Source organism: Periplaneta americana, chromosome 3 (genome assembly GCF_040183065.1).
Source record: "Periplaneta americana isolate PAMFEO1 chromosome 3, P.americana_PAMFEO1_priV1, whole genome shotgun sequence".
Taxonomy (NCBI): Eukaryota; Metazoa; Arthropoda; class Insecta; order Blattodea; family Blattidae; genus Periplaneta; species Periplaneta americana.
The window spans coordinates 27,794,826-27,805,343 of NC_091119.1; the positions used below are offsets into that span (position 1 = coordinate 27,794,826).

General features: G+C 35.0%; 1 protein-coding gene across 2 annotated transcripts in view; it reads right to left on the bottom strand.

Annotated features, from left to right (window-relative positions):
- LOC138695879 (cytochrome P450 9e2-like) overlaps positions 1-10,106 on the bottom strand; it is a 49,794-nt gene extending 39,688 nt beyond the window's left edge. Inside the window, exon 1 of one of the 2 annotated variants that reach the window (XM_069820213.1) lies at positions 9,953-10,106. The gene's annotated coding sequence lies outside the window, so the exon portion shown is untranslated. Of the gene's footprint in view, positions 1-9,911 lie in introns of both variants that reach the window. The other variant, XM_069820211.1, reaches the window with a different exon arrangement.
- Between the last annotated feature and the right edge of the window lie 412 nt (positions 10,107-10,518).

The window sequence follows — 10,518 nt, forward strand, 5'->3', positions numbered from 1 at the left end:
ATTCATATTAATTGTCAGAGTAACGCCGGTTGCTCAAAGCACGTAGGTCGATAGACCCGTGCACTAGGTTTAAGGGTGAATTCTGCCTACCGATATATGTAAGATGGGTGCTCCTGTTATGGCCATGTTCCTGATATGGCTACCCCCTATTGTTAGTTAACCAAAAAATCTGCTAAATTGCAGCAGGATCCAGTGAAAGGGCATCCTGGTATATCACTTGATCGTTTTCTATCCAGTCAGGTTGAGCAATATGGCGTCAGTTGCCTGTTTTGCGGTTTTCATGTGACCTCTTCTTATTTTTCTCTGGTAAGTCTCGTTTGTTTTATGCATGTTTTTCAAAGACTTGTTTCATGAAAACCATAGTGCTCCATTCAGATTTTAATGTTCTGTTGATTGGTGTTGTCGTTGATGGCGTATCTTGTACGAGTTGTTCATAATCAAACGATTTTCGTGAAAGCTTACCTGCTCCTGATATGGCCATATAAAATGCACCATGGCCATATCAAGTTCATTTCACTTTTATTTTTTCACCTCACAAATTTGCATGCCTTATAGCTGGGATTATGCAAAAAATTTTGTATTGTAAGAAAAAAAACTTAATTTTTTAATGGAAAACCCTGTTTTGAATTATAAAAAAATATTATTGTGTCGTATTTATTTATTTTACACCAAAATTATTTAATTTTAGCACAACTGCGCTATCAAACTAAAACAATCACGATTTGTAGAACATGGAACAAGTGTGGCCATATCATGTGCACATGTTCCTGATATGACCACTAGGTACACTTTTGGAATTTGGGACTTTTTGGACAATTAAAACTATTTTTATGGGGAAAGGAAATTGTTTTAAGAAAGTCCATTAGACTGAGAACGAGTAAGATAAAAGTGGTTTACATTTTTTTCAAAATGGCGGCTAGAAAAATTCTCAAACCTTAGCATGGCCATATCAGGGACACCTACCTTATTAGTTCGATCCCCCTTATAACTTGCCTAGAGAACTGGTCGACATATATCTATGGTAATGTTGGGGCTGAAAATCCGTCTGCAAGAATCTCTCCCTCATAACAGGGTCTGTCAGTACTGTACAACAAATATCAGCAGGGTTCTTTAACATTCTATATATCTATGTAACACTTGAAACCAGACTTCACTCTTCCACGTAGGTATCAGTACCGAAGATATTTATCATCTTGAAAATACACACCTGACATCTTCTCAGTGAAGGAGCAATATATTTGATCCTTCGTATAATCTGTGAAATGGTGGGTACTCGACTGTTCGTCATTCACCCATACGAAGCCAGTTGTGTAGATCAGGTTACCATGAAGGCATTTTGTTCTAAATACTTCCGTTTCCGGCAACTGGAGCTTCCACACGTGTCTGAATACGTATTGCAAGGCCATATAACATTTCCACACAGCCTAACTTGACAAAAGAAATACCGATAGCATAATCATTTTCAGCGATGAGCTGTCTCTGGAACATTTCCGGCTCTGATAAGTCTTGCATTCCAGTGTAAAATTTGCGCACTTTTTAAGGCACTCAATATTATACGAAAGCTATTCAGAAATCAACTTCCGATTGTCGACTGTGGATTGCTAGATCGTTGCAGGAAGATGGCGCTTGCGCAATAGCCACGAGTAAAGACGTAATAATGCTCCCATGCATCGCGCACTCATTTCTGTTTATTAGTGTGTGAGAAACAGCTGTTGATAAAATGGACACGACTATTACGTCCCGCGAGTTGTGAGGTCCGTTTGATTATTCGATTTCTTCACGGAAAAGGAGTTAACGCTGCTGAGATTCACTGTCGATTGTGTCGTGTTTATGGCAACATTATGAGTGATAGTGCAGAAAATTTAAGAATGAGCGTGAAGATGTGCACAATGAGAGAGGTCAAGGACGACATTCAGTTGTGACTGGTGAACTCGTTTAACAAATTTAACAAACTGTGCGTGAAAGACGTCGTTTCACAATTTATGAACCCTCTGTAAATTTTTCACAAATTTCAAGCACAAATTTCTATGAAATTGTTACGGAAAGGTTAGGTCTCCACAAATTTTGTGCACGAAAGGTGACGAAAAATCTGACTGACAAGCAAAAAGCTAAGAGAATGATCTTGGCCTTAATATTCCTTCAGCGTTATCACAATGATGGTGATCAATTTCTGGACAGATTCGTGACAGGATATCAGACATGGGTACAGTTGTGAATGCTGAGACCAAAGAACAGTCAAAGCAGTGGATGTACACCCAATCCCTAAACAAGTCAAAAAATTTCAAACAAATATTCTCGAACCGAAAGATGATGGCTACAGTTTTTTAGGATCAAAAAGGAGTATTGTTGACAGAGTTTTTGGTGCCCGAGACCACAATAACAGCAGATGTTTATTGTGAAACGCTAAAGAAGATTCGGAAAGCAATCCAAAACAAATACCGAGGATTGCTTTCCAACGGTGTTATTTTTCTCCATGACAATGCGAGGTCTCACACTGCCGCTTGCACAAAGGCTTTATTGGACAAGTACACATAGGAAACTTTCGAACATCCCCCTACAGTCCAGACTTGGCGCCGAGCGACTACCGCCTCTTTCCCAAGATGAACTGGTTAACCAGAGAGCTTCAATGACAACGAGGAACTCACGGCCTTTTATGAAGAAGGAATACACAAGCTACTCCAACGCTATGACAAGTACTTTAACTTATATGGCAACTATATTGAAAAATAGTGTCATGAAAATCTGATTATACTGATAGAACATAGCATTGTGCTCTAAAATTAATAACCGATAATTTTTTCTCTTACGTTCATTTGTTTACCCTACTATCTCTGGTTCATTCAATTACGATAGAGGAAACATGCATTCTACTATTGATTAATGGCGGTTCATTATGTTACTATAACCTGAAATGTTCAGTTGTGTTAAATAAATTAAATTTCAGATATCCGCGTTGTTTTCCTTGAATAAAGATAATAAAATTTGTGTCTTTTGCGAAGATGAAAGAGGTAAGTCACTGCCATGAACATGAACATCGTGATTATATTATAAAAATTACAATAAAAATGGCACCCTTCTCTCATCGTAATTATCTTACTGAATACAACTAGTGCTTGATATTTTCTCTGTGATAATTTAATTGAGCTTCTAAACTCATGTACGTTGTCATAAGACAATTTTTTCTCGACCTTCGGTCTCGAAAAATATCATGACAACATACATTTTGTTAAGCTTAATTAAATTATCGAAAAACCATCAACACTCGTTGTGTTATATAAAGAAGATAATCTTCAAAATACACTATTATAAATAATAACGTTTCAGTGATTAGTTGTGTTGAAACATTTTCATTTGATTATTCAAAAACCACTCTAATTAAACTTCATAATTTCTGTAAACAGATATTACAATGACTATTACACTTTTACTACGTCATACTACTTTTGACCAATAAAACGGTACGAAAGGACGTATTTCAACCAATCATGGCTGCTTATCGCACAATTTTATCGCGTCCCTAGCATTTGTTTAATTTTATCGCGTCCCTAGCATTTGTTTCTTTATTTGTCAACATTTCAAACTGCGCTGGTCTGGACGTCAAAAAAAAAAAAAATTACAAACGACTCCAGTCGATGCACAGCAGTTTAAAATATGATTCGCATTGGAATTCAAGAACAGGAATTAATAAAAATCACTGGTCATACCTATGCATCTTCCCTGAAATCCTATTTACAAATAAATGAAGAGCACCATTCGGAAATCCTGAATAAGTTGAGGGATACACCACGCACATCAACGAGTTCACTTCTTTTACGCACACGTCCAATATAACATCAACTGAACCACCAACCACTAAAACATTCAAATTTGAAAATTTTACATTCAATAATTATTCCTTTTAAAATTATTCATGTTTATTTTTTATGTCATCGTCGTTAATTAAAACTTTTCTAACACTTGTATATATTATTTGGGTTATGTTATAGCTTCTGCTATATGATATTATGGATAGTCACGTATCAGAGGTTGTTTAATATTAAGATTTATTGAAAATCATCTGTAAAGTGACGTTGATTACTGGGATTCGGATAATTGAAGTGGAATGAAACTGTTTTAATAAAAATGAAACTGAATAAACAACGCCTTCTTGACTAGTAACACTGCCATCGTGATATAGATTAAAAAGGCATTGCTACTTGCTTTTTTTATTAAAAATACCAGGTCTCTTGGACCCTTGCCTTTTACAAAAATATGATTTTATAAATTGAAATGTAAATAGGTTTTGTTAAAGAAAATTAATTACTATGCTACTTGCTAGTAATCATAACTCACTACTGCCATCTAGCATGCACCTAGCGTAATATTTGTAATGTTGAGATGGTATAATAATACATTTGAAGACAGTTGTATTTTCGTAAGTCAATTAATATTTTATTGTATTGGAGAACTTCGTTACTTCTAATCTTTATATAATTTCTTATAATCGTGTAATAGTCAATTCAATCCCACTCGAGTTTTGATTTTCTCTAGATAAATCAAAACCTCTAGTGAGATTACTGTTGATAATCAAATTGTGAAGTAGACAAGTTGTGAATTTCTACACAGAATTTCAATTTTTAAACATAATTTGTTTTTAGACGAATGCACTATATAGTATGCAAATTTAAGAATGATTTTTCGCATAATTTAGTATGTATAGTGAGTAAGGAGAAAACTAGGCACCTAAACGTTATATCGTACATCTTAAAATACTCGTAAATGACCAATTATATCCCTGTAAAATTATATTAATTTATGGCGAAATGATTCCGTGTATTCGCAGTTTAAATATTAACAAATTTATAATTATTTTTACCACGCATTCACATACAAATTCATTTAAAGCATTGCGTTATTGTTCGACATCTTCTACCAGATTTTTTAAAGCATTTTATAGGGAAATAAAAACAATTTTATATACGTCACAACATTAAAAATTAACACATCATACTTCCAGCAAAGCCTAAAAATCATTTCGGTTGCAGACACCTTACATCACTGACACCAATCTTTAGTACTTCTTAGATTGCAATGAAAACACTTACCTGTCAATTAAGTACAACAAAGAAAACCAGTTATTTCGTGCTTCTCAATGACGATATAGAAATGAAATAATGACAAAGGTTTTCAGTTGTAAACATCTCATTAGTCTGCATGACAGTAGGAGACATCCGTTGGCCGTTGCTTTCTCTCTCTCTCTCTCTCTCTCTCTCTCTCTCTCTCTCTCTTATACGGAGGACAGACCCAAAGGCTTACACTGCAGCCTTATGCTTATGGCTATTTCTTATAGTCCGGATCAGCTTACTTAATACCGTAAGGGTGAAACCTAACCATTCCCCCCCCCCCCCATTACTACATATGCTAGTGGATATGGTGATTTTATAGTTTGAAGGTTGAATTTTCTTTTGCCAACTTCGTTTCGAATTTTAATACAGACAAATACTACAACTGCTAGTGATTTTCTAACTGTTATGTTGGCAGCAGAAACAGCTGTTGTCGGCAGTGCAAATTCTGAAAATTCAATTGTTTTAGATTTCTGAGCCGATTACTGGAAGGTAGTGAAATTCGAACATACTAATAATTAATTAATACTAGTAGGCCTATTAATATTAATACATAATAGTTATTTTATATATTGCATTGCGTTGTGGTTACTACTTAAGATTATAGTCAGATAGTGTAAATAAACATAACATATGATGTGATACATACACTTAGGTGATCGATAGAAAATTCACATGGAGATTATAACTTACTTACTTACAAATGGCTATTAAGGAACCCGAAGGTTCATTGCCGCCCTCACATAAGCCCGCCATCGGTCCCTATCCTGTGCAAGATTAATCCAGTCCCTATCATCATATCCCACCTCCCTGAAATCCATTTTAATATTATCCTCCCATCTACGTCTCGGCCTCCCCAAAGGCCTTTTTCCCTCCGGTCTCCCAACTAACACTCCATATGCATTCCTGGATTCGCCCATACGTGCTACATGCCCTGCCCATCTCAAACGTCTGGATTTAATGTTCCTAATTATGTCAGGTGAAGAATACAATGCGTGCAGTTCTGCGTTGTGTAACTTTCTCCATTCTCCTGTAACTTCATCCCTCTTAGCCCCAAATATTTTCCTAAGCACCTTATTCTCAAACACCCTTAACCTATGTTCCTCTCTGAGAGTGCGAGTCCAAGTTTCACAACCATACAGAACAACCAGTAATATAACTGTTTTATAAATTCTAACTTTCAGATTTTTTGACAGCAGACTAGATGATAAAATCTTCTCAACCGAATAATAACACGCATTTATAACTAGATTATAACTAGAATAACAAAATTATTAGGCGTAAGTAAGTGTTCTTTTCGGTTTTCGGAGTTTGTACTAATCATTTCACGTGATCAAAGAAAATACATATTTAGGTTATGTCTCGTGAATCGTAAATTTAGTCAAAGCAGTGAATGAATTTCATGCTGTCAGACAAAATACATTTTAATATTAGATCATATTAATCTACTAATTTCCAACACAAAGTGCGAGAGGTCCAGGAGGAAAATATAGGCCTACTCTTTCACAAATTATTGAACCACTTAGAAAACACCTCCCAACATAAAAATGAGTTGTAATTAAGCGAGACATCGTTATTGTTAATAGTATATTATTATTATAATTATAATTATAATTATTATTATTATTATTATTATTATTATTATTATTATTGTACATGGCATTATGATTTTACCCTCTTTGGTGATATCTGGTATTAGTTGGCAACACTGAAGAGACGGCAAAATTAGTCTTTTACGTGATCCTCATTATAATTAAAGTTAACCTACCTCCTCCTCTCTCCACACAAACAATGAAAAGCAGCTAACGCCTGTTTGAGAATATTTTCACTCTAATTTATTCTTTCCTTTAATGAATGTATCATGATCCGCTCACAACTTTTTCTTCGCTTTCAGTTGAAATACTTGTATATCTTATCATTGTGCATAAAACGAGGATATTAATACGCTATCGGTAAATTTTAATTCTTAATTACATTTCCATGCTATCACCATCATCATCATCATTTTACTTTTGTCGTCAATGCAGGGTGCAAATAGAAAATTAATGATATTAATTTTAATGCTACGAGTAGAAACATTCTTTTATTATAATTATTTACTTATACAACTTTTCAGAGAGGTACAACAATGACGGTTTGACCACCTTAATTAACGATGAAAGAGTAATGCAACGGAGAAAAATTCTCTCCGGCGGCGGGATTTGAACCCGGGTTTTCAGCTCTACGTGCTGACGCTTTATCCACTAAGCCACACCGGATTCCACCCCGGCGTCGGAAGAATCGTCTCAGTTTTAAGTTCCAACTCTTGGGTTCCCTCTAGTGGCCGCCCTCTGCACTACGTCATAGATGTCTATGAACCTAGGACCGAAGTCCACACATGTGCTGAGGTGCACTCGTAATGAGTGACTAGTTGGCCGGGATCCGACGGAATAAGCGCCGTCTTAAATCACGAAGTGATTTACGCATATCATATATATTATTTTAATGTACCGAAGTACATATGATATTTCCATGCAGATATTCTGCGTTCCCTCTAGTTGGAACTTAAAACTGAGACGATTCTTCCGACGCCGGGGTGGAATCCGGTGTGGCTTAGTGGATAAAGCGTCAGCACTTAGAGCTGAAAACCCGGGTTCAAATCCCGGCGCCGGAGAGAATTTTTCTCCGTTCCATTACTCTTTCATCGTATTATGACGCAGAATATCTGCATGGAAATATCATATGTACTTCGGTACATTAAAATAATATACACCTTAATTGAGTTCTTTTCACCACAAATTCGGAATAAATTCTGATCCTTTTCTTCATTTGAAATACACTAGAATATTGATTCTTGAAGTGCGGATTCGAGAGCTAATAGTGAGTTTTCAAAACTAAATTTGTTATGTTATTTCATTATGAAAAATATAATAAAAGTACTCTAAAATCCCAGTAATAAATGTACCTTAATTTTATTCTCATAAAAATTGTTTATACTACTAATTCCACAATTTGGGACATCTGGCCGACATCTACGGCTGACCACTAGGATCCAGAATACAAAGCAGAGGTTAACTTAAAAATAAAATACGATATTATTTGCGGGAAGAATACAAAACAACGATGAATTTAAAAATAAAGTACAATTTCATTGCGGAGAAACAATTATTATTAACAAAGCTTTTTTTTTTCAAAAGTTAAACTAAACTTGACCTTTTATCAATTTGTAAATAAAAAAATTAATAGTTTAAATATATGAAAATAATGAATAATTTCTTACCTTGTACAAAGCAAATGTACAAAGTTAGTGTGTAAAGGAGTCGGACAAAATGCACATAAATGCACATCGTGTGAAAGGAGCTTATGAAGTTTAAAAACCGGCGTACTAGAAGACTGACAATCTTGACTACTTTGTTGTTGCAATTAACGACTCTCCTTGTTAATAAATAAGCCTAATGAAATAAATAGAAAACGAAACAGAAAAAAGGAAACAGGATCATAAATCCTGACTAAGCTTGGATGTTTTCGTCTCAACCTTCAAATTAGGTTCTTTTAGATCCTATTAAATGCTAGCATTTTTTTTTTCGCTAGTACTTGAAACATAAGATGAAACTAAATATTTCGAGATTCCTACCATAGGTATAATGGGTTCGAGCCTAAGAACCCGGGGCTGAATGATAACACACATAATTGCAATCACTTTTTGAAGGTTCAATAAATTCTTTCAAGCACACAGTCTACACGCCTATATAAAAGTTCATATAACATAACAAATTTACAAAGAAAACTTCAGAGATGTAATTGTCATTTCCTTTAATTAAAGAAAATATACATACATACATACATACGTACATACATACATGCATACATACATACGGTCTTATTAATAAAAAATCTTATGTAGATGTTTAATTATCTTATACTTACACAATGAATAGCTCGTTTACAAGTTGTGTGTAAATTCCTTACTAATAATCACTACATACGTTGTGTATATTATTACGAAAGGTAATAGAATAACTGAAGTTCTCTATTGCATTCGATAGTGCGCATTATAGTGTTCAGCGCTAAGCATCGATAGTATAACTGGGTCTGATCGATTACTACGCTGTATTTTGATCAAAGGGTACAACTACAGCAATATGATTCTAATTATTCTGCGCTCTTTGGTTTGTTCTTCTGTGGTTACAAGGCAACCATCATCATATTAAAATGACAATCGATACGAACAGCTGTTAAAGGGGCGGTTATTTTTCTCTATATACAACGCTTTAAACAAGGAGTTTCGTGTATATAACTATTGCAAAGCAATTCCTATGTATAATTACAGGCTGTTTATACATCCATCGCTTATGCACGGTTTATTAGTGACGTTTTCTGTCCCAACTCTGCATAAGTCTAGTATAAAAACTATACACGGTTTATTAGTAAGACCGATAATTTTCACTCTTTTCACAATCTGGAGATATACTTATCTGAATCAGTAATATACTTCTAGGTTGATGAACACGAGAAAATACTTAAAATATGATCACGTATGAATCCTCTTCTAGATTCAAAACTCCGTAAAGACCATTTTGTTCATAATTGAGTTAAGCCCACATATTGCTTGCTAAGATTGAATTCTAATGATTTATATAGTTTGAATTAAAAAAGCCACTGAATTTAAAGCAAACGGTTTGTTAAAAGTCACCGTTATTTTGAAAATGTCCTCTATTTGCCACCAGTTACTGTCAAAATCCTTTAATTTGTGAAAGTTGATACAGAGGATTTGAATCTATAGGATTCATGTAATATGAAGAAAAATAATACAGCAAAAGTATAACTTACAACGAGATGACGAAGGTTGCAGTGTGCGTTGTGTAACTGACCTTGCCTTTCAGATTCTGTTGCTGCCAGTATCAGTTCGCAAGCCGTTGTGTATTTCGCCCAAGCGTGGACTTCTCTATATTTCATGTGTTGATACGATGCGGTGATGTCATAATACACTACCGCCACCTCTTGCCGTCGCTCGGAAATACCGTCAAGTCCGATTCTGACGCAAGTATGGTGAAATTTTCATTGTTAGTAGGCTATCTAACATCTATTGTGGCGTCTCTTTCGAGCCCTGTGCTCCACCCACTGGGTTTGTTGATTTTCGAACATTGAGTAAGCCATGAGCTTCATGTCTTTACACCTGACGGCTGACTCACAGGTCGACAGGAATCACCTGAACTTGAGATAAGATACAATACACAGTTCCGTTAAAGTTATTTCTGGAACTTGTGACTTTGTAATCATATTATTTCTATTCGTTAATATTTTATTTAATTTTTAGCCACACTTTATAGAAACTTATTGACGTGACAAGTAGACACAATGGGAGGACTTTATTGACTGAAGATGAAGCACAGGTACGGGAATTGAACTAAAAGAATTGAACATGATTATACGAATT